At 43.4% G+C, this 24,201-nt stretch overlaps 1 protein-coding gene and 1 long non-coding RNA gene across 6 annotated transcripts in view; one reads left to right on the forward strand and one right to left on the reverse strand.

The window, feature by feature from the left end:
• The window catches only part of LOC137564101 (uncharacterized), a 142,571-nt gene extending 141,816 nt beyond the window's left edge, over nt 1–755 (forward strand). Inside the window, exon 3 of the long non-coding RNA XR_011030515.1 lies at nt 542–755. This is a non-coding gene — a long non-coding RNA (uncharacterized lncRNA). The remainder of the gene's footprint in view (nt 1–541) is intronic.
• SHROOM1 (shroom family member 1) overlaps nt 1–24,201 on the reverse strand; it is a 217,279-nt gene that overhangs the window by 99,127 nt on the left and 93,951 nt on the right. Inside the window, exon 1 of one of the 5 annotated variants that reach the window (XM_068277466.1) lies at nt 20,825–21,037. The exons of the other annotated variants lie outside the window; for them this stretch is intronic. The gene's annotated coding sequence lies outside the window, so the exon portion shown is untranslated. Of the gene's footprint in view, nt 1–20,824; nt 21,038–24,201 lie in introns of those variants that run through there. 5 annotated transcript variants of the gene reach the window in all.

Consider the following 24,201-nt stretch of genomic DNA (forward strand, 5'->3'; position numbering starts at 1 on the left):
GCTGAGAATGGGTGCACAATATCTGCTCAGTCAAAAAAAACAAAACAAGGATGGCATGACTGGGCAGACGCGGGTTCTGCTGAACAAGAGAAGTTACTCATTCTAGTCAAAAGGCCACCAATATTTACTCCTGGTACAGAAACTACGTCAGCAGACATTCAGAATGTTCCATTAAGCAACATCAATTTTTTTTAGGGCAAAAACACACATACACAGGAAACTTTATTTAATTCTGTGATTAGCGATTTCTGTACCATCTGCCATGCCTATACTCACAGACACAACCACTTCTACTACAAATATCCAGTGAGTCGATTTGCAGATGGAAGCACCTTGTTGATAAGAGAAATGGCAGGAGAATGGCCAGACTGTTCTGAGTGGACAGAAAGGCTTTGGGTAAGCAGAAAAGCGTCTCTGAACCATATCAGGGTGCACTCCTGCCAGCCAAGAACAGAAAGCAGACTGCAGTGGACTCAGCTACACAGTTGAAGACTGACAGCCATAGTTTGGTGTTATTTATCCCAATTTCATTTTCATACAGATTTTAGGATTAGAATATGCATCATCAGCTAAATCCATGGACCCAGGCTTGTGGCTGAGAAAATTGTCAACATAGATCAGAATCTCAAAGAAATTCTTCTAACACCAACAGTTTGCAATATACGTGACATGAAGAATAGGAGCTGATGATGTAATGAAGGTAAAGGGAAGTCCGACGTGAGTCTTAGTACAGTGTTCCTAATAAAGTGCTCAGTGAATGCATATGCTGCTGTGAACACCCCAAACAACACAGATTCTCATTTGTGCAGGTAACTTTCTACTCACTTTGCATCTCCTCCCTGCCAACTATTCACCTTCTCTTGTCAATAACATTCCAACTCTATCTCCATCTCTCTTCCCACCGCCATTGTCTATTCATTTCAATTATGGGCGTTTCACTGACTCAGCACTAGCTCACTGACACAAATCTGTCATGTATTTATCTTTCCATACAATAGTCAATATTTTATCCCAGATATACTACCCCACACGATGCTCATCACTCCATGCCGTTATCTCAAGGAAGACTACAAGGCTCTCCGTTTTAGTTTTCCTCATTACTAACTTCCATATGGTGTGTGAAGAAAGATGATTAAAACACTGAGCATAATATTCTTCCCGAATCACAATAGGGCCTTTTAAGCAAAACTGATGGAAATTGGGGGTAGCTTCTCAGAGGTACTGGTAATAATGCACCCTTATTCTAGCTGATCTATTCTTCTAGTCGGGAGCAACTTGCTATGATTAGAAAGGGTGGATGCCTCCAATTTCCTTCTCTCCGGTTTTATACATTTTTCTTATACTAGAAACATCTATAAGCACTAATGATGTATTATAAACTAGTACACAGCAGAAGTACCAGATAGTCTGACAACGAGGATGAAGACAGGGCACACATACAGGCAGGTTTGGTAGGGCCAGACTTTAGGCCCACAATAAAACTGTGGCAACTGATAAGAGCATGGACTAGTGAGTTGCAAATGCTTTAACAAGATTGAAGAGCAGCTATGGTCACTCTGCTAACTTGCCTAGTGGGGGTGGTTCTAAAGCGCCCTTGAAGATATGCGAGTTGGGGCAGCAGTGTGCAGTGACAATATGGCTTCTTAGATGCAGTCTGCTTACAGAGAGGCTATAGGTACCATTTAAAATCGATACTCTATGACAGTGCTGTCCAACTCCAGTCCTCAAGGGCCAAAGTCCTCACACATTTTTGGAGCAGCTCTAATCCTTGGTACACACTATGAGATTTTCTGGCAGATCGATTTCCGATACAAGTGAATGGAAAACAGCTGGAAATCGATCAGAAAATGATCGGAAATCAGATCGAACATGTTAGAAATAATGATCTTGCAGTAAATCTGACAGAAAATCTCAGTGTATACCAAGCATAATGAATTGATGGGACTGAATAAGGAAAGGTGTGGTTCATCAAGTAGAACACATTTCTCAGTCCATCCTAAACATTGGCACAGATATGTGCCCTCAAGGACTGGAGTTGAACAGCCCTTCTCTACAACCTATACTAAACTTAATCAGTGTAAGGCAATGTGGGCAGCCAGGCACCATACCGGAGTTTGTATTTTCTCCTGGTTTAATCTGAGAACTTCAGTTTCCTCCCACATTCCAAAAACATACAGATAAGTTAATTGGATTCCCACTAAAATTGTCCCTAGTCTGCGATGGATTAGCGATTAGACTGTGAGCCCCTGTGAGGGACAGTTATTAACAAGACTATACACTGTGTAAAGCGCTGCAGAATATGTCAGCCCTATGTAAATAAAAAAATTATAAAACAAGCCTCACTGTATCCCAGTAGTACCACTCCGAGTAATGATCAGACGTTCTTGTTCCGTGTGCTTATAAAGCAATCTCTGCATAGGTACTAAGGCAGCCAAATGACCCTGGAAACGCAACAAACGTTGTGATGCCACTGGAGCTTAGGATCTCTTTATCAGAACAGTGGAACACAACACAGTTTGTAAAGCTGTTTTCTCTTAAAAACTGATCTTGCAAAGGGATCAACAATGCTAAATGCTATTACTTTACTTAGGACTAGTAAAACTCATAGTTCTTCCCACCTATCCATTTAAAGCTAGGTGTAGTGCCAATTACAAAATCTTCCAGGGATAATTCTTACAAAAATAGAACTGTCATTGGTAACCATGTAATTATGATGGCTCTGAGCACTAGAAGCATATCACAGCTCTGTTAATTAACTTGTGATCATTAGAAGAGTGGATGTGGAAGTGCCCATCCACTGATCCTCCCAGTGAGGGAATCCCTCAGAACATGCACTTTTAACAAGGGTGGGGACTGCACTATGGTTCAGACATTAATCCACTCCCATGCCATCACTGCCACACTGCAAATTTAGACATAACTCCATGGGTGGAGGTAGCAGAATGATTGTTCTCTAAGGAAACACTCAAGACAACACACCTCCAAATGCATCAGGTGCAATATGCTCACCCATGTATGAAAAACTTCCTTATAAAGAAGAAATTCAAAAAGGTAATTATAGACATTAGACAGTGGTCACAGTACATATTTCACAAAACAGTGTGGTATAAATAGGCTCATTCCATCAATAGAACAAGAATCAAAGACTAGACTAAACAACCAAATACATCTAATCAGAAGTCTACTAAAGAAAAAGCTGTCCATACACTTAAAGGGAACCTGAAACAAGAGGTATATGGAGGCTGCCATATTTATGCCCTTTTAAACAATACCAGTTGCCTGGCAGCCCTGTTGATCTATTTGGCTGCAGTCGTGTCTGAATTACACACCTGAAACAAGCATGCAGCTAATCTTGTCAGATCTGACAATGATTTGCTGCATGCTTATTCAGGGTCTATGGCTAAAAGTATTAGAGGCAGAGGATCATTGCCAGGCAACTGTGACATCACACACCATTCGCGGTAACGTCAGACTCCGGGGTGATAGCGGATGAGGCCAGCAGTCACACTAGCAGTACAGGTGAAAATTCACACTGCACGGGCATCCCTCCGGCACATTTAACATTTGCAGGCCAGCCAGGCAGGCAGTAGAGCTGGAGTCACTAGGCCGATTCCAGATACAACCGGTCTGGGGTGTATGGGCAGGCAACAGATCTCTCTCTGATCAGAATCGAACGGAGAGAGATCTGTCTCATCAATCTAGCCGTAAACCACTAAATGTATGGGAACCTTCATAGATTACCACCCAATGTTCCAAAACAATCTTCTCAGAAAGGAATACAATTCCTACCACACACAGCACATTGATTTTTATTAGATTTCAGCAGGGAATCTATTGAACAAAAATCGATCGAACAGCAGCGTTGCACTGTGCCATCGTCCACCCCTCCTGCCCCTCCCCCAATCAACCTAGATTTTCCATCCTGTCCGATCTATACATTTGATTGATTTTTGGTCAAAATCAATTGAACATTTGAAGGGATCGATTCCCATCCGCATCTACAGGGAATCGTACGAGAAAAATCAATGTGTGTATGGGCAGAAATCCAGCTGGTTAGTTGAATTTTTTATAATAAGTTATTTATTTAAGTTCAGATTATCTTATTATTAACAAGAAGAAAGAGTAAAGTGGTCTTCAATACCCAGATTTCTAGCAGAATCCAACACACACCTTATATTTATACAAAATATTCAGGAATTTAAAAATGCTAGAGAAGACAAGCATAGCCTTGATGCATGGAAAGGAAAACACAGCATATTGTACATTACATAAACTCTAATGGCATTTGGCAGCTAAAGAATTAAACAGTGAAGGTTTTATACAGCAGACTATAACTCTATAAATCTATCCGTGATCTGAGGCATGCCTGAAAAGCTCGCCATTAATACACAGCTCTTTGGGGCATAATAAAAGGCACATTATTACAGAGCCTGGAATTCCTAATCAGTGCATCAGAATGCAGAAGCTTTGCTGTACCACACGGACACTTGTTGAGCAGACATGCCAAGCCAGGGCGGGTATGAAACCTGAGGACTGGCTATAAAACTGGCGTTTACTTTACACGAGACAAAGCCGCAGAGCACTGAAGTATAAAGAAAGATTGTGGGTGTGCGCTACATTTATATCATGCAGGCTCCTACTGTGTCTTATTATAACTTTATCCATGTGTGCTGCAAATGAAATTAAAAACCAAAATAGGCGGAACTGGCTAGCTGCCCGGTCTCCCAAGCAATATACACACAGACCACCGTATATGTATAAATATGCACACAATCAGGTCCCAAAGATATTTAGACACTTGCTATCATGACTGAATATTCAAGGCTTCAAGGTTAAAATTTAAACTTGAACCCTAGCCAGACTGTTTTTTAAAGCTTTGGAAAGAGTAGAGAAGGCTTGGAGTGTCAGGTCTATTGTCTGTCATTTACCCAGGAAATCTTCTCAATGCGGGGACAGATGGCAAGAAGGTCATCTTTCAAATGTTCAAAATGCAAGTCCACTTTCAGCAAACTGATATTGCCTAAACATCACAGATGAAACTCCTAGGGGAATGCATTATTATTTGGTATTGCGGTGGCCACACTTGCTATGGGTGCGTAAAGTCACAGTGACAGCACCCATTATAGAACCCCTAGGTGTGGGGGTCACCATGGAGGGCATGACACTTGTCACAATTCTATACCCATAGGCATCACAAATGCACTAACGTGGCTGGCCGTGCACATGTGTAAGTGTGCTGCATGCTTGCACGAAGTCAAGCAAGGCATTGGCAAGCACACAAGTTGGTGTTCTGTGTGTGTAAATCAGGCATTTAAGCGCTCTCGACAATACATCAGCGCTCACAGTTCATTCAGCTACATTTTCTTGTATCCCTTGCTTCTTTCTACTCTTGGCTTCAATTTTAAAAAGGTGGGACAGTAGTAAAGTACAATGAGTGCATTATGGTGTTTTCTCTGTTCACCGATCTTTCATAGTTCTTACTAGTTAATCTTATGTAAAGTGTACATTTTATGAAACAGGAAACCCGCAATTCTCAAAAGTATTGTGCAGGCAGCACGCACACCACAGCCACCACACTATGCCGCCATCCACACTAAGCCACTGCCCATGGTGCTTCTGGGTAAGTGCATATGTACAATCTTCGGTAAGTTTATAGGAGGAGTTTGAAAGAATACTAATCAAAACCCTTGTAATATAAAAGAACAGTTGTCAGGATCTCTTGCCAGGGCATATATACAACTGTGAATTAGTATTATAGATTAGTGTCGCAATACTTTTTTACTGTGAAATATTTTGAGAAAGTGAAGAGTAAATATAACAAATTGATGCAAACAGTATAACACTTAGGGCTCGTTCCCACTATCGCGAATCCGCATGCGTCCAACGCATGCGGATTCGCACATGTAATGTGAGTGGATGGGGCTGTTTCCACTCCTGCGGTGGCGTTGTGCGTTTTTTGTTGCGGAGAAAAAACGCACAAAAGAGGCAACGATTTCGCCTGCATCGGGAATCCGTGCGAATCGCCGCTAATGTATTTAATAGTAAAAACGCATGCGTTTTTTACATGCGTTTTTACCCGCGATTTCGCACCTTTTTCAATTTTATTTTGCCCTGGCAGTGTCATGGTTAATTTCGCATGGCACCCTGCCATGCGAAATCGCACGCGAAATCGCGGGTAAAAACGCATGCAGAAACGCATCCACATGCATTTTTACAAGCGTCGGAATGCCGGCGAATCGCGTCGCAACAGTGGAAACAAGCCCTTATTCTTATGGCACCTTAGTCACAAGACTATTGCAAGCCAAAGTAGGCATCAGACTACACCAACTTTCCTTAGATGAGGGTTGAAATTAGGTCTTGTTCACCTTGGCCTTAATTTAAAAAACTGTCCATTTAGCAGAGCTTAACGGACCGGACCCGAATGGAGGTGGTTGGATCCTATGTTAATCAATAGGATCCATTTACATTGCTCCATGAGAACGAATCATGTTCTACCAAATGATCTGCAAGTTTGGCTATGCAGCAATTTTTCCGGATTGAAGTGTCCTTCACGTATCCGTTTTTACATGGATAAATTCTTGATCTGTTTAGCGTGAATCGGGCCCAAAACAGACCTATGAAATAAGCACACCAACCTTCTCTCGGGAATAATAATCCATTAACAACTAAGGGTGAAGCAGGGTGCTAGGCAAAGCGCCAAAACTGGACACCACTATAACACAGGTGCTATAATAAGCGCCCAGCACAAGGGTAATTTGGGGTTATGGCAATCGCCAGACTTTGAATTACTTCTCCAGTTGCTGCGACTCAGAGGGGGAATAGTATTTAACGCTGCTGGGGATTTGAGCGGGAGCAGGGTTAGACGAAAGACGACACTTTGGGCATATTACTTGTTTAATTGTTCTTAACCTTTGCATTGGGTCCTTATTAAAGAGGAACTGCAGTGAAAATAATGTATTGAAAAAAAGTGCTTAATTTTTACAATAATTATGTATAAATGATTTAGACACGTTTTTTCCCACTGTAAATCTTTCCTCTCCCTGATCTACATTCTGAAATTTATCACATTGGCGACAGCTTTACTGCTGGCAGGTGATGTCTGTGGAAGGAGATGCTGCTTTGTCATTTGGAAACAGCTGTTATTTTCCACAATGCAACAAGGTTCCCACAGTGTGATGTCAGTACCTAGGTGCTGACATCACACTGTAAGAAGGGTTTCACCATAATATCAGCCATACAGAGCCCCTGATGATCCATTTGAGAAAAGGTAAAGATTTCTCATGAGAAAGGGGGTATCAGCTGATTGGAATGAAGTTCAATCCTTGGTTACAGTTCCTTTTTAAGACAACATATAATCATATGGGCAGCACGGTGGCGTAGTGGTTAGCGCTCTCGCCTTGCAGCGCTGGGTCCCTGGTTCGAATCCCAGCCAAGGCACTATCTGCAAAGAGTTTGTATGTTCTCTCCGTGTCTGCGTGGGTTTCCTCCGGGCACTCCGGTTTCCTCCCACATTCCAAAAACATACAGATAAGTTAATTGGCTCCCTCTAAAAATTGGCCCTAGACTACAGTACTTACACTACATAATATAGACATATGGCAATGGTAGGGATTGGATTGTGAGCTCCTTTGAGGGACAGGTAGTGACAAGATATATATATATATATATATATATATATATACACACTGTGCAGCGCTGCGTAATATGTCGGCGCTATATAAGTACTAAATAATAATAATAATAATAATAATATATTTTTATTACCTCGCATTTGCTGCAGCCCTTTGCTTACAGTCTAGTTTTTTCAGCAATTTAGTCTGGGCCCCACTAACATTACATCTTATATACAAAGACTGGTTGGGACAGTGCTGAAAATCCTATAGTTGTGTCTTAATGACATAACAGCATTGATTATGTCACTGGGAGGATCATTTGCATCATAATACATGCTAGACAAGGGACTGACACAATGGTAGGAATGCAGAGAATATGTTGTGCTATGGTAACTTTCCGTAAATGAGGAAAAAGGAAAAGTGTGACATTTCATATTGTGAAGGAGCCAGCATGGCCTGTTAGTTCAGAAAACAAATACCGTACCTTCCTGACAACATCAGAGGCAAGCCTTCACTTCTGAAACTATAAACGGTAAGCAGATCTACCCTTGAAGGCATCCTAGCAGCTGTAACTTCATCTTGTTCTCACCTTGATGTTTCCTAGTATTCTTCAAAATGGCATGTATCAATGAAAATAGTTGTACTCTGCATTTTGCAATTACCAGGGTAAATCTGAAAATAAATGTCTAATCCAAATTGCAAAAAAAAATAATTGTAAGGGGAATGGAATGTGCAAATAGTTTGAAGAAGAATTGGTGTACCCGATTCCTGTCGATCAAATGGGAAATTACATTGTGTGTTCCCAGCAAAACATAGATTATGGAACGCTGCCAAACAATCGTTCCATGATCTATTTTTCAATCAGCAATTTTTTGTCGGCCCTTAATGAATTTTTGTTAATCAACGGTTACACAATATCACGTGGAACAAATAATTATCTGGCAAAATTTTGCACAAAATCTTGTCGTGGGTATGGACCCTAACTGGTAAGCACAGGCTTCAATCTGTAGTTTTGAAAACATACCTTCCATGCACTATATGCTTTTAGAAATGTCAGACTTGGGAGCTGAACAATTAACCAGAACAAAGCCCTGTAGTAGAGAATAAAGGGAACCTGAAGTGAGCGGAATACAGAGGCTACCATCTATTTCCCCTTATAAACAACAGTTTTTTTGAGTACAGCAAGCACCTACAGCAAGCATGCAGGCAGTGGAGTTAGACCAGGGTTAAAGCATTCGATTTGAATGCTCATTCTGGGCCAGTGACTTAGGGCCCATTCACACTAGGACGAAGCGCTAGCACAATTGTAACCATATGGCAGTGATCTCACTGCCACGATTGCCACCAATCGCGTTCATTTTACGATTGGCAATTGCAAAATGTGTTGCCTGCAGCATTTCCTCACGATTCTGGAGCAATCGCGATACAGTGCTTATAAAAGCACTGATCGCAATTGTCGGGAATCGCGAGAGTGTAGTGATTTTACCATGCTAATCGTGGTGAAAACCACCCACGCAAAACAGTAACACTAAGGTTTTGCCACTTTCAGGTGTGAATGGGCGCTAAAAGTATTAGAGGCAACTGGCATGATTAGAGAATGAAGATGGCAGCCTCCATGCTCCTCTCACTGGTTCCCTATAAGCAAATATCATGTGGTTCTATTTTATAAAAACACACCCGCCGCAGCCCACTAAGGTTTTCATGCTTTGGTTATTCCTACAGCAGATGCAAGATTATGAGGCTGAACCTATGCAGGCAGTAGCGAAGTTTACATTGGGCCCCCTCAAGTGCTCTATACATAGTTTAAATGGAGCACCAAAACCTGCCAAGGACAACTGAAGTGTCAGAGAGGTGTAGGCTGGGGAGGAGAAAAGTCTATTAATGGTTACAACTAATCAAATCACATATAAAATATGACCTTTATAAGAACCCAGTTAATTACTCAGGGAACACAGCAAATAGTGGAAAGTAAAAAGGTAAAAGATTAAATCGAAACCTGAAAATCCTGCAGTTATACAGCCAAACAATGGGGCTTTTCCATCATCGTAGCACATCATCATCATCATCATCTTCTTCTACTTTACAAAGCTCCATATTATGCAACAATATATAATTTTTATTATTATTGTGTATTTATATAGCACTGACATCTCCCACAGTGTTGTACATGGTGTATACAGTCATGTCACTGGTAAAGGGTGCAGATTATTAATATATTAATACAGTAGAAATAAACATGTACACATACACTCTGAACACCCCCCCCCCCCCCCCCCCCCATGCTGTTCCTTATGGCTGGGATGGCTGGGAACTTGCTTTAAAACTTTCAAGATTAGTTTTCAGCAAAATATTTATACCCAAAGCCTTCCAATCTCTAATCGCCTGCTCATGTATCTTCTACATCCACATTTTACTGTGCATAACAGAGGTTCCTATGTGTTGGTCCTCCTCATCTGAATGCAGACTAGGAGTGCTTACCACTAGTGACACAACTGAGAATTAGTTAGATGATGACCGTGTAAAAGCATCAAGGTCATAATATACTGTAGATGATCTCTGTAAAATATTACTTGTGACTTATTTCCTTTACCATGAGTAATGTGTACTCCTCTGGTTTTATGGAGAATGGTCACTTGTAAGGCCATGTGCCTCTAAACAATCTGAAAGCATTCAGCAGAAAGAAAGACAAATAACCCATCGACATTACACTTGCATCATTTTATTCTGCTCAGTTGGACTGCAATGTCATAAGCATAGCCATAGATGACCATATGACTGATGAGAGAAATGGGGCGGGGGCACCTATGACTGGTGGGAAAGATGGGGAAGGCCACCAGTGACTGATGGATGAGATTGGGGGGGGGGGGGGGCACCACCTGTTAATGATGGGAGAGAGGAGGGAAAGACCACCAATGATTTCTGGGACACATGGGGCAGGGCCATCTATGACTGATGCCTGAGCAGCCTGTCCCCCAAAATGTTACCCTAGTAATCAATGATCATGACCAATGCCATGATTTGTTTATGAGACTTAGATGGCACAGAACATTTCCCAATAGTAGTCTTAAAGAACAAGCGACACCCATGCTAACCTAGAAATAAAAAAAACACACATATAAGTAGATAAATACTACTTCTACCTACATAACAGATGTATTGTGCTATCCACGTAATGAATAAAGGAAAAGCAGAAAATCCTATTCTAGGCAGTGGCCATTTTGCTAAGCTAATGCTGACATCATATCCTCTCTGACTCTTGTTTTCCCCCCTCCCTTCTCTTGCTCGTGTATTCATTAGCTGCCCTCCTCCCAGAGTCTTCAGACACTCCCACTAAGGTGTATACCAACAACTGCACTGTCTTTTTACTTACTCCCCCAATCGCTGAGTCACCTGAGCCTTGCTTGTAAACACAAGTGATCAGAGAGTGTTTTCAGCAACTATTGTAAGCAAGCGAAAATGTACTAAAACTAAATTAAGAAAGCTAATGTCAACTATTTTGTACCAGCTGATTTTTCATACTTTTTTGCAGGCCATGTGCTGGAAATGTATTATAGGGTGAATGTTCACAAAATGATAGGTAGAAAATTTAAGGTCATTCTGAATGTTCTGCCATGGTCTTGTAAATTGACGACCTGCTGCACAGAAAGACACAGGTATAGAGCGTGAGACACAGGTATAGAGCGTGAGACACAGGTATAGAGCGTGAGACACATAGCAGCAACGATGTGAACCTTCACACCGGCAGTCCCAGGTTGCTGGGATGAATTCTCAAGAGGACTTCTACACATAATGGAGGTCTGCTGGTAATTGCTGACCCCTCATTCAAAAAAAATCTAGGGGCCAATGCTGGAGTGCTCAGTAGCAGCTCATACATGTGGGATAATTGTATGAACTTCTACATGTCCTGGATGATGAGGAATGTTTGGCTGATTGTCACTTACTGCAGTGCCACGGAACCATCTAAATGGAGTTTGTGTCTTCTCTCCATGTTTGAATGGGTTTCCTCTCGGCTTTCTGGTTTCCTACAACTACCCAAAAACAGACAGATTATTTGTCTTCTCCCAAAACAGGTCCTAGACTGAAAGGGATGTTAGATTGTGAGCTTCGATTAGTTTAGTTTGTAATGCGACTTCTATATAAATTCAGGATAATACATTTCTGACTGGGTGCTATGCACAACTCATCACATGTATTACTGTCATACAGAGTAATCCAGATGGAGTGGATATATTTATCTGTGGTACTGTCATCGGAAAATTATAAAAGAAAAACAATATACAACAAAAAACAGCTGCCATTTTTCATACACCTCCACTATACAGTTAAAATGATAGGAATATCATACACCACCATAAAATACTGGTTGTTAAAGATGTCAGAAAATTATACACACATGATTTAACTGACATTCATCTGCAGATCAGATCCACCAGGATGGATTTTCAGATCTGCAGATGAATATCAGTTAAATCATGTGTGTATGATGATCTGCAGATCTCATAGACTATCATTGCAATTTGCAGGAATGGATTTTTGGCAGGAACAGATCTTTTGCAGATACTGATCTTTTGTGTCTGTACAGCATCTGTGTGTGCAGCATCTTGCCAAGATTTTTTCCTGATGTGGAGTTCAGCTCCATAGAAAAGACTGTGTAGAGTATGGCTCTTATACTACAGGAAGGGTGGTAAGATTGGTCTGTGATCTTTCATTTTCCAAAGACTATGGTCTGATGTGTGTATGTGGCCTTAAACTTACCAACTGCCGTTCAGGGAATGCTTTTAGAAACTCTGAGAATCCTCATTAGGATGTCAATTTTAACTACTTAGGCCTGGTGCACACCAAAAACCGCTAGCAGATCCGCAAAATGCTAGTAGATTTTGAAACGCTTTTTCTTCTTTTTCTGTAGCGTTTCAGCTAGCATTTCACGGTTTTGTGAAGCGTTTTTTGGTGTAGTATCATGTATTGTTACAGTAAAGCTGTTACTGAACAGCTACTGTAACAAAAACACCTGCAAAACCGCTCTGAACTGGCGTTTTTCAGAGCGGTTTGCGTTTTTCCTATACTTAAGGCAGAAACGCATCCACAATCCAAAAAATGCCTCACCCCGGGAGTATGCGTTTCTGCAAAACGCCTCCCGCTCTGGTGTGAACCACCCCATTGAGATACATTGACCAAGCGGATCCGCAGCCGCAAGCGGCTGCAGAAACGCTGATAAAGCCGCTCGGTGTGCACCAGCCCTTAGTTTATTCGCTTTAGTGGTCCTTTAAAGTGAACCTATAATTTGTTTATAAATAAAAATAAAAAAAGTTACATATTTATCCACGTGGATGGAGGCTTCCAAATATGTCAACCTCCATATGTCTCTCACCTCTAGTTCCCTTTAAACTGAGGTGTGAGAACTACACTCACATACTTATATATGCTGTTGGTAGTGCAGATAAGCAACAGATAAGAAAAGGAGATAGAAAAGAAAAAAGGACAGGAATGTGCTGTAACTGGACAGTAAACAAGAATTTATCAGCAGAATTCTCCTAGGTCCCAGGAAAACAAACAATGCTTGTGAAATGCCCTTTGACAGACATTGGTGTACAACATTTTTCTAGGCAGAAGCCAGAATGCTCATAAAGTCAATACTTAAATGCCATTTTACACATTCGGTATATTGACACCAGGATAATTTTACATCCTAGTGTTCTCAGGCCCCAAAGTGTCATATATCAAACTTCTTACTGCAACAGAAACATTCATAATACATCCTCATTTGCTCAGACAAAACATAACTAAGAAAAACAAAAAACACATTGGCCTCCATTCACATGTTACCGCACTTGGAAAGCAAATGTCCGAAAATTCCCAACTGAAGTATGTTCACATTCATAATGTTTTCCACCTGGAATTACCGGTACCGTTTGTGGAAAAGGTGTGGTAAAAAAAAAATAAAAAAATGATAAAAGTGCATTAAAATAAAGGTTAAAAAAAAATCTTGATTTTAGACTTAAATTCCGCAAAAAAATGAAATTCATATTGAAAAAAAAGAGTGCATTGCTTAATCGTTAATTACCGATTAATCACCTGTAAGCACCTGGCACAATTTTCCCTTCAAATCAGATTACATGTAGACTAGAGCCTTTTGAGCTGCTAGACTTTTTACACAGAAAACTATAATTTTCCACCCTTAGGCCTGGTGCACACCAAAACCCGCTAGCAGATCCGCAAAATGCTAGCAGTTTTTGAAATGCTTTTTCTTATTTTTCTGTAGCGTTTCACCTAGCATTTTGCGGTTTTGGGAAGCGTTTTTGGTGTAGTATCATGTATTGTTACAGTAAAGCTGTTACTGAACAGCTTCTGTAACAAAAACGCCTGCAAAACCACTCTGAACTGCCGTTTTTCAGAGCGGTTTGCGTTTTTCCTATACTTTACATTGGAGGCAGAAACGCCTCCGCAATCCAAAAAATGCCTCACCCCGGGAGTATGCGTTTCTGCAAAACGCCTCCCGCTCTGGTGTGAACCACCCCATTGAGATACATTGACCAAGCGTATCCGCACGCCGAAACACCCCATTGAGATACATTGACCAAGCGTATCCGCACGCCAAAAAACCCGCTCGGTGTGCAACAGCCCTCATTCTGCATTAATGATGGACATTTTTTCACTATTTCCACAACATTACTGGCTGCACTATTTTAATGACTTGTTTGCACTCTTAAAAATTTTAGTGAATGTATAAAGAAACTGTAATTACCTCTGAAAGTAATTTTTCTTTACAGATGTATTTACTGCACATAGTGTTAAGAATGGAGGCAATCTGTAAATTCCATTAAAGAGTAACTGTCGGGCATATAATCAAAAATCAATTCTTTATTTTTATCTGGTAAACAAGTAATAAGGATGCTAATCAGGCAATCCAAAAGGTAAAAATCACTGTTACTTTTCTTGTTGATAAATTATCATTCCCCAGTTTACACGACTCTTATTTGGTACACAGAAAATTTGGTACACAAAAGAGAAGTTGCAGGGCATGCTGGGTTGTCTTTTTGCTTCTCTACTTCCCCTCAGGCTTAGCTAATGCAGCCTAATTGGCTGAAGCCTCTTTCCCGTCTGTTTTCCCCTCCCACACCTCTGTTCCTCTCTGATTGGCAAAAAATGTTCAGGCTGAAACAATGCACTTTCTATAGTGAAGGGCGGGCAAATCAGGCAGAGGAGACTAAGGGCGGATATTACATCACGACTGGCTTCAAAATAGCCACAGTAAATATGGAAACTGTCTAGAATAGGATTCTCTACTTTTCCTTTATAAAATTCACAGGAATCATAACGTGGACAGTGCAATACATATGTTATGAAGTAGAGCAAGTATTATCTACTTATATATATTTGTTGTTGTTTTTCCTGAGATAGTATGGCTGACAGCTCCTCTTTAAAGAGACTCTAAAGTCTCTAAAAAAACGTATTTTTATTTCAAAAATATGTTTAATATGTTATCCCTAACTAAACCGCCGCATCCCCGCCACTATAAACAATCTAAATCCCCCCAAACTCCCCGGGGCACACTACAGGGAGCGCTTCCGTGTGAGGCAGGGCTATGAGCTGCAGCCCTGCCTCACACGCGTCTGTCAGCGGCGGATCGTCGCCTCTCCCCCGCCCCTCTCAGTCTTCCTTCACTGAGGGGGCAGGGGAGAGGCGGAGATCCGCCGCTGACAGACGCATGTGAGGCAGGGCTGCAGCTCATAGCTCTGCCTCACACGGAAGAGCTTAGGGCAGCAAAATCCATGACCAAGAAAGTTGTGGATTTTGCGGGGGAGAGGTAGGGGGGAGTTAGGGGGGGGATTTAGATAGTTTAGAGCGACGGGAATGTGGCAGTTTAGTTAGGGATAACATATTAACCACTTGCCGACCGCGCACTCATAACGCGCGTCGGCAAAGTGGCAGCTGCAGGACCAGCGACGCAGTTCTGCGTCGCCGGCTGCAGGCTAATTAATCAGGAAGCTCGTGCGAGCGGCTGCTTCCTGTCAATTCACGGCGGGGGGCTCCGTGAATAGCCTGCGGGCCGCCGATCGCGGCTCGCAGGCTAAATGTAAACACAAGCGCAGCAGCGTCGTAAGGCAGATCGGCGATCCCCGGCCAATCAGCGGCCGGGGATCGCCGCCATGTGACAGGGGACAGCCTGTCACTGGCTGCACAGGACGGATAGCGTCCTGTGCAGCCCAGATCACCAGGGGGGACAGGGAGGAGAGGGAGGAGGGGAATCTTGCCGCGGAGGGGGGCTTTGAGGTGCCCCCCCCCGCAACACCCATCAGGCAGGAGCGATCAGACCCCCCCAGCACATCATCCCCTAGTGAGGAAAAAAGGGGGGCGATCTGGTCGCTCTGCCTGCACCCTGATCTGTGCTGGGGGCTGTAGAGCCCACCCAGCACAGATCAGCTAAAACAGCGCTGGTCCTTAAGGGGGGGTAAAGGGTGGGTCCTCAAGTGGTTAAACTTATTTATGAAATAAATACTTTTTTTTTTTTTTAAGAGATTTCAGAGTATCTTTAACAACTCAAGAAGTTCCTCTGAAAAGCAGTGAAATTGACTAGACGACTTTTAGGCCTTGTTCATATTATAAATCACCAGCGCAATCGCAAGTGCTGAGCGCTTTTGTGAGCGTTTTTTAACCACTTGAGGACCACGGTTAAACCCCCCCCCCCCCCCCCAGTGACCAGGACATATTTTTTACTAAAAGGGCCACTGCAGCTTTAAGGCCTAGCTGCAGGGCCGCACAACTCAACACACAAGTGATTCCCCCTCCCCCTCCTTCTCTCCCCACCAACAGATTGTTATTTTTTTTTTTTAAATATATCTGCCTATTTTTTTATTTTTACTCTCCCCCCTCCCTCCCCCAGCCAGCCAATCACTGCGATCGGCTGTAATAGGCTTAGGCCTATTACTGCCGATCGCTTCTTTGTCCCCTTAGAGAGGGCGGCCGTGTCACATGGCTGTCCCCTGTACAGCGCTGCCTTAGATCGCAACGCTGTACATGTATATTAGATGGCGGATTTGCCGTCTAACAGTCTCAGAGTGGCGATCGCCGCTGGGAGACTGAAGGTGGAGCGGAGCTTCCCAAGCAGGGATGCGCGCGCAGTAGCGCACGCGATCTCCTGGTAGCCCCATAGAAGGCCGTTCACGCCAATCAGTGTGGAGCGGTCGGCAAGAAGTTAAAGCACTTTTCCCTGCAATTTTAGAGCGATTTGCGCTTTTTCAAACCGCTTTTGTCTAGCGATTTTTTTTTCTTCCCAATGACACTCAGGAAGTTAACTCTTTGACCTAGAACAGAATAAATACAATTATTTATTCGTAAAAGCGCTGCGGAAATCGATTTTCAAAGAGCTTTTTCAAGCGCTTTGCGATTTCCCTATATTTTGTATTGAAGCGCTCAAGATATGGTCAGGAGCTGCGTTTGCAATTGGAAGTAAAGCTCATCGCTCATGTGAGAACTCACACAAAGCAACATTGCAGAGGCGCTTTTAAAGGCCAAATCGCCAGTGTTTAAAAATAATCGAAAACGCTCACAGTGTGAACAAGCCCTTAGTCAAGGTTTCTCTTTAGGAATATAAAATGAAATGGGACAGCATATACCGGTAATACCATTATGCCCCTGCAAAGCCAGACATACATGCAGCACAACTGTATGCCTATTATCCTAATAATTTTAGAGCCAGATAATGCAACTTGCAATTTCAGAAAGCAGTTCAGCTTTTGCCAAGCAACATGTCTGTAAAGAGACTGTTCCTATAACTGGCATCTGAAGTGACCAAAAAAAGATATTTTGTGACAATTACTCAGCCCTTATGCAAATGGAAGCTTCCAGCCTACCATCAGACCTTTGACACACACCAACAAACACAATGCAACACAATAGGCTTTTCTGGCCAGTTGAAAAGAGGGTACTATTGAGGCCTAGTTCACAGTGCTCAGTTATGTTGCAGAATAATTCTGCAAGTCAACTCTCTGCCCATAAAATTCTATGGGCCTGTTTACAGTACTGCATTGCAACTGATTACATTATTCTAACTCGCTGCATGCAAGCTTTGTATTAAAGTCTATGTCCAGTCTCCATTGCAGTTCACATGCGTAATGTGTGAGTAATGCAACTTACCACTGTAAGCGTACAAGAGATTTCGCCGCCGGGTATGGCTTATCCCTTCCGCTGCACAAGTCCTCGGCGATGCTATTCCCCCTATAGGTCCACGTGGATAGTGGGGGAATGAAATAATTCAGCTTCCAGCAATTGCTGGAGGTCGAATTATAGTGTTTTATAAGTAACTTCAGCGCCGTCTTCTGACGGCGCTGTAGTTACTCTCAGTGTGGGAAGTTATAGCCGTAATGCCTATCACGGCCTATGGTGGCGGTGGCTGCGCCCAAATCTCCTGCGCTGGAATGCCAGTGTTCGCACTGTGAACCTAGCCTCAAGGATGAAGCATACATACTCAAAAATAAAAAAAAAACTTATCTGCATACTGAGGACCCCATAAGATCAAGAAAATAACCAAGGGGTTTATCTTCCGCAGCGCTTTACAGAGTATATAATCATATCACTATTTCCCTCAGAGGAGCTTACAATCTAATCCCTACCATAGGCATATAACCATCATAGACTAGTGCTACGTACACACATGCGACAACGATCGTTCGTTAAGAACGACGAACGAACTTTTAATTGATGAAAGAACGACCTAAGTAAAGGTAGTTTTAAAATGTGTGTAACGATCTGATCGTTAGAACGAACGTTACATCACAGAAAGCAACTATTGCGCCTGCGCATAAAAATGAGAAGTTCCATGGAGAAATAGTGAAATGCGCATGTCAAGCCTAGTACGAACGATCGTTTCCAACGATGTACTACTTTTGCAAACGATCGTCGTTGGTTAAAATCCGCCGAGACAGAACTTTCTTTTGTAGAGATTTGGCTCGTTCGTCGTTTGCCTTAATAGTCGGTGGTTCGTTTTTTGTAACGATCGTCGTTGGTAAAGATCGGGGAACGATCGTTACAAACGACTATAGTCGCATGTGTGTACGCACCTTAGGGCTAATTTAGAGGGAAGCCAATTAATTTATCTGTATATTTTTGGAATGTGGGAGGAAACTGGAGTGGCTGGAAGAAACCAACGCAGACACAGGAGAACATACAGGGCCCTTTCACAATTGGGTGCTGCGATGGGGTAAATTTACCACACCCCCACCGCAGCCTAATGTTATGGTGTGTACACACTTGAAAGATTAATGAAAGATCTAAGACCAATTTTACCCCCTTCCATGTAGTAGGAGAGCCATACTCTACACAGTCTATTCTACTGAGCTGAACTCCTCATCAGATAAAAATCTTTGCAAGATGCTGCACACAAAGATGCTGTACACATTCAAAAGATCAGTATCTGCAAAAGATCTGTTCCTGCAAAAGATCCGTTCCTCCAAAATACATTCATAGTCTATGATATCTGCAGATCCTCATACACACCTTGTTTAACAGACATTCATCTGCATATCTGACAATCATCTGCAGATCTGGAAATCCATCCTGGTAGATCTGATCTGCAGATGAATGTGAGTTATCTGAGGAGTTCAGCTCAATAGAATAGACGGTGTAGAGTAGGCTCTCATACTACGTGGAAGGTGGTAAAATAAGATGTTTAATTTATCTTTCAAGTGTGTACACACCATTAGTCTATGGGGAAAGTTCATACTACCCACGTTGCAGTATGCTACACCGGAAGTGCCCCAACGCATGCCCATACCTACGTTACCGTGTGGCTTCTGCAGCGTTCTGCGTCGGACGGAAGTCATGTAAGTCTATTGGAACGTGCTTGTATCTAAAAACCCGCCGCAGTTTTTCAGGTTGCGTATGCGCGGAAGCGTAGTTCAGCAATATGATTCCGCACACATCATCGCTTGGCCAACAGGAAGTAGGTGCCACTTACTGCTTGATCAGATGCTAGACGGGGATTACTGCATACTAACCTGGTAATCCCTAAAGGCCTGTTTTGGCAGTCCCGGCCACACCGCACCTCTGCCGCCAATACACAGTCTGGAGCGGGCCTCTAACTCTGTGCAGACAGTGTCCTGGCTGGGATTCAAACCAGGGACTCACCACTGCAAAGCGAGAGTGCTATCCACTGAAGTTCTTGCAAATAAGCATTTGCAGAGCATGTGTGTGACCTTAAAGTTGCATTTTTTAAGATACATTTACAGTGGCCGTTGCATTGGGCTCCGTTTAAAAGCAGGAATGCAACGGAACATAAAAGTGGTACTGCACATCATCCACATGTTGCGTTGGCATACAGTGAAGCATATAGTCAGTTTACAGTATGCTTCACTGTCACTGCATGTGTGTTGTGAGGTAACACACTGCATGATGTGGCATGCCATCAGATCGCACCGGCCGCACTGTGAATAAGGTTTTGCATTGCATGTGATGTTCCGCATTAGAATGGGTCCCTACACAGCACCCCAATTCCCCACTGTGATCGTAGTCTAAATTCTCTCTGCGTGTGTCACATCGCATATCACCGCAAAAAAACAAATAAAAATTTCCCACTTTGCGTTGCGTTATGTGCTGGTTACAACGCAATGCAATATCTCCAGGTTAAACTAGCCTTACAGACATCGGCACTAATTTACACAGACAGGTGAACAGGATTCAAATTTTCTAGCATCTGACAATAACAATTAAACAGCAATGAGAGACTCTTGCTGAGATGTGTAAACTTTCCATATGTTACGCTGCACAGAGATTACCCATTATCAGCCTGTCAGTTTACCTGTACAATGCATTAACTGTCACATACTAACCCCACCGCACAGTTACTTAGCTGCCAAAACATCTCAGTTGACAGCAGACATGACATGAAACGCCAACAACCTCTTTATTCCTCAATACAGACGTAAAGCCATGGAGCAGGATCCATTACAGTATTATGCGAACACAAACAGCACTGGAATAAGTGTTCACCTATCTGTACATATTTATACCTAACAACACATTCACAGCTAATCAAGCCCTGAATCAGACACACAGGCACGATTGTACATAGTCAGTAGCTGCTTTAAAATGTTATGCTGCATAAAATAAATAAAATTTGCCCTCAGAGCACGCTTATTAGCCATTTGTGAAAGCAGCTCCTTGAAATTCTTCACTGTTGCAAATTAAAGCAGTCCTAGCAACAGCTGTCCGCTTACCTGAATGCATGTATCTATCGTAGCTCTGTAAACGTCCTGTTGGATCTCATCAGAATGGAATAAACGAATAATCAACAGCTCAGGCAACATAAAAGCATCTACTTTTACAAAACCAAAGGCTGCCTGCTGAAATCAATTGCTTCATCTGGTTTTAGTCCAAACTAAACAGTGGCAGCCCCAGCCTCTCAGTTTCTCCTATTCTCTACACTGCTGCTTTCTGACCAGAAAGGTAACTGGCAGGCTTTAGGTTTCTTGGCCAATCAAACCATGGGGGAGGGATTGAGAACAGAACCTGAAACTCTGATGTCACATTGGAAACAGTTTAACCTGTACCAATAACAAAGAGAGAAAGCATGCTTGTGTTTGACAAGAATCAGGTCTGGAGAAGCTAAAGTGCTTTATCCAAGGAAGAGTTAAATTTCCTGGCTGCCAAAGAGGACAGCACCTTGTAAAAACAGGACTACTTTGGCTGTGGAGTACTAAAATACAATGTTTTGTTTGTTTACTGAATGCTTTTTTTTAGTTTGTTTAATGACTTTGTTGGTTTCTGTACCGTGTATCGTGTTTCTGTACCGTGTTTCTGTACCGTGTATCGACCAGCTGATCCGGCCAGCTGATAATATTCAGCTGGCCTGATCAAGCCGCTCGACCCTCGCCCGCTCGATCCCCGCCGGCGGACAATGGCAGGGAATCGAGAGCTGATAAGGAAGCGCCGGCGGGGATGAGCCGTAATCGATCCGCGTGCACGCGGCTGGGGTCAATCCGGCGGCTAATCGCGCCCCCGGACGACCCGTCTATTCCCAGCATTAGGGTTTGTTCACACTGGGGGTGTTTTCAAACTTTTTTTAAGCGCAGGCTATTTTTAAAATTGCTCACAAAATGCTGGTGCAATAAATCTCTATGAGAAGGCTCATATCAGTGCAGTTCGTGCGCTGTGCGTTCAGCAAAGCGGTGCCTGTACAATTTTTTGGGCGTTTTTATTATAATGGAAGGTAAAGGAAGAGCGATAAACGCTCACAAAACCCCTTTATGCGGCGATTGCGTTCGCGTTTTTGAGAATAAATACATTGTATTTATTATTTTCTGGGTCAAAAGAGTTTACTTCCTGACTTGCTTCAGGGAGTGAATTACAAACTCTGGAAAAGCGCTTTTACCAGAAACGCAGCGCGCAGTGGAGCGCCGGGAGGGGGGAGAAAAAGTGCACAAAAACACTTGCGTTTGTGTTTTTTATTTTAGGTGTGAATGAGTCCTAAGAGATTGTTGCTTAGACTTGCTGTATTTCAGAAACAGAGACTCGAGCTGTGAAGAGCAGACACAGAAGACACAAGAACTACAGTTTTGGGGATGGATCTTTACTGCAATTATGAGGTCTTCTAGAGCTAAACTGCTAAGGCCCGGTTCACATTAGCGTTCGCTATACGGATTTTCCGGATCTGATCCGGACCGCATACTGTACAAACGGAACGTACGTTTCGCATAGCAATGTAAAGTCTATGCGGACGTTCACACGTGTCCGTTCCGTACAGTACGGAGCCGGATCGGATCCGGACTGCTTTCCAACATGCGCTATTTTTTGGGTCCGGATCTCCGGCCCACGCACCCGGACCGGAGCCGGACCGGAGCCTGACAGCACCATCAGGAACACAGAAACCAATGGGGAACGGAAGGCACAGAACACACTGCCTACAAAAACCTGACGTTCTACCCCACTTCCTATGCGTATGCAAGCGGCCATTTCGGATGGGGACACATGGGCCAAGTATGTCTGGAGTGGAGCAGCAGTGACAGACGTGCTGGAGCTGTTTGGCAGAATGTCGGAGGTGGAGGTGAGGCCTACAGCGGAGGAACCTGATTCTACACGTGCACCAGGTGCACCTTCTGCTGACCCCAATATTTTTTAAATATCGCTATTTTTTGCCCACGGATCCGGATGGCAGCCTGATACAAACGGACCGGATCCGGATCGGAACCGTACGGTTCTGATCAGGATCAGGTCAGGATCCGATCAGGATCCGATCAGGATCCGGTCCGTTTATTTGCCAAAACGCAAGTGTGAACGGGGCCTAAGTGGAGTTCATGTCACACGCATGGCGACATGAACGCATGGTGACCCCACACACATGGTGAATTGCCATTAGGGTCCTTTCCCACTAGCTACCGTGTGCATGAACTCAATTTCGTGCACGCGTTACGCCGCACATCATGACAATGGGAAGTTAGGCCCGGTTCACACTTGCGGTTCTCTGCCAAACGGACCGGATGACCTGACCGGATCCGGACCGGATCCGGATCGGAACCGTACGGTTCTGATCCGGATCCGATCCGGATCCGGTCAGGTTGTGTTCATCAGGATGCGATCCGGATCCGTTTGGCAAAAGTTAGTACAAACCAAATAAAATGTTGGGGTCTGGGAGGTCAGCAGAAGGGGGACCTGTGGAATCAGGCCCTCCGCTGTTTAGCACTCACCTCCACCTCCGACATGCTGCCAACATCTCCAGCTCGTTTAAAGTCACTGCTGATCCACTCCAAAATGCTTGCCCATGTGTCCCCATCCAAAATCGCCGCAACAATCCGCATAGGAAGTGGGGTAAAACATCCGGATTTTTAGCCAGTGTGTTGTGCGCTCTCCGGTTCTCATTGCTTTGTATTGGCCGGATGGTGCAGTCCGGCTCCGCCCCGGATACGGCTGCCGGAGGAGCCGGACCAAAAAATAGCGCATGTTAGGTCTTATGCCGGAGTCCGGATCCGGTCCGGACGAAACGGACGCATGTGAACGCACGCATAGGCTTTCATTGCTATGCCGTGCGTCCGTTCCGTCCGTCCCGCATGCGGTCCGGCTCCGGCACGGCGATTCCGGACGGCGCCCGCTAATGTGAACCGGGCCTTACACTTCGACACGTACCAGCGATGCTAGTTCTGATTCACCCGACGGGAAATCACTTGCGTTGTGCAATTAAATGTTCCCGGAGGCGTTACAACGTAACGCTCTGGAATGCTTTAACTAATGTGAATGGTAACATGAAAGTTACCGTAGATGTCCTGGTTCACACTGGTTCTCATATGTTCATCTCGTCATAGTATATTCAGATCATACCCACTAAGGCTATTTTGGCAGAGTTTTGGGATCGCAGACAATCGCCAGTGATTCCAAAAAACACTTAGCCAATGAAAGTGAGTGAAGGGGGGTCTATTAGTGATTGCAATTAGGGGTAATCGCTATCGCAAGACATGTAGCATTTTGAGAGCGCTTTCGCTCAATGCAAATTATATAAGTGCTGCATAAATCGCTTATCAAAGCAGTGCTTTTGGGGGCCGAGCGATTACCATTTTAATTAACTTTATTATACTTAACAGGTCTCTGTATTTTCTTTTTCCAT

The sequence above is a fragment of the Hyperolius riggenbachi genome, chromosome 3, assembly GCF_040937935.1.
Source record: "Hyperolius riggenbachi isolate aHypRig1 chromosome 3, aHypRig1.pri, whole genome shotgun sequence".
Lineage (NCBI taxonomy): Eukaryota > Metazoa > Chordata > Amphibia > Anura > Hyperoliidae > Hyperolius > Hyperolius riggenbachi.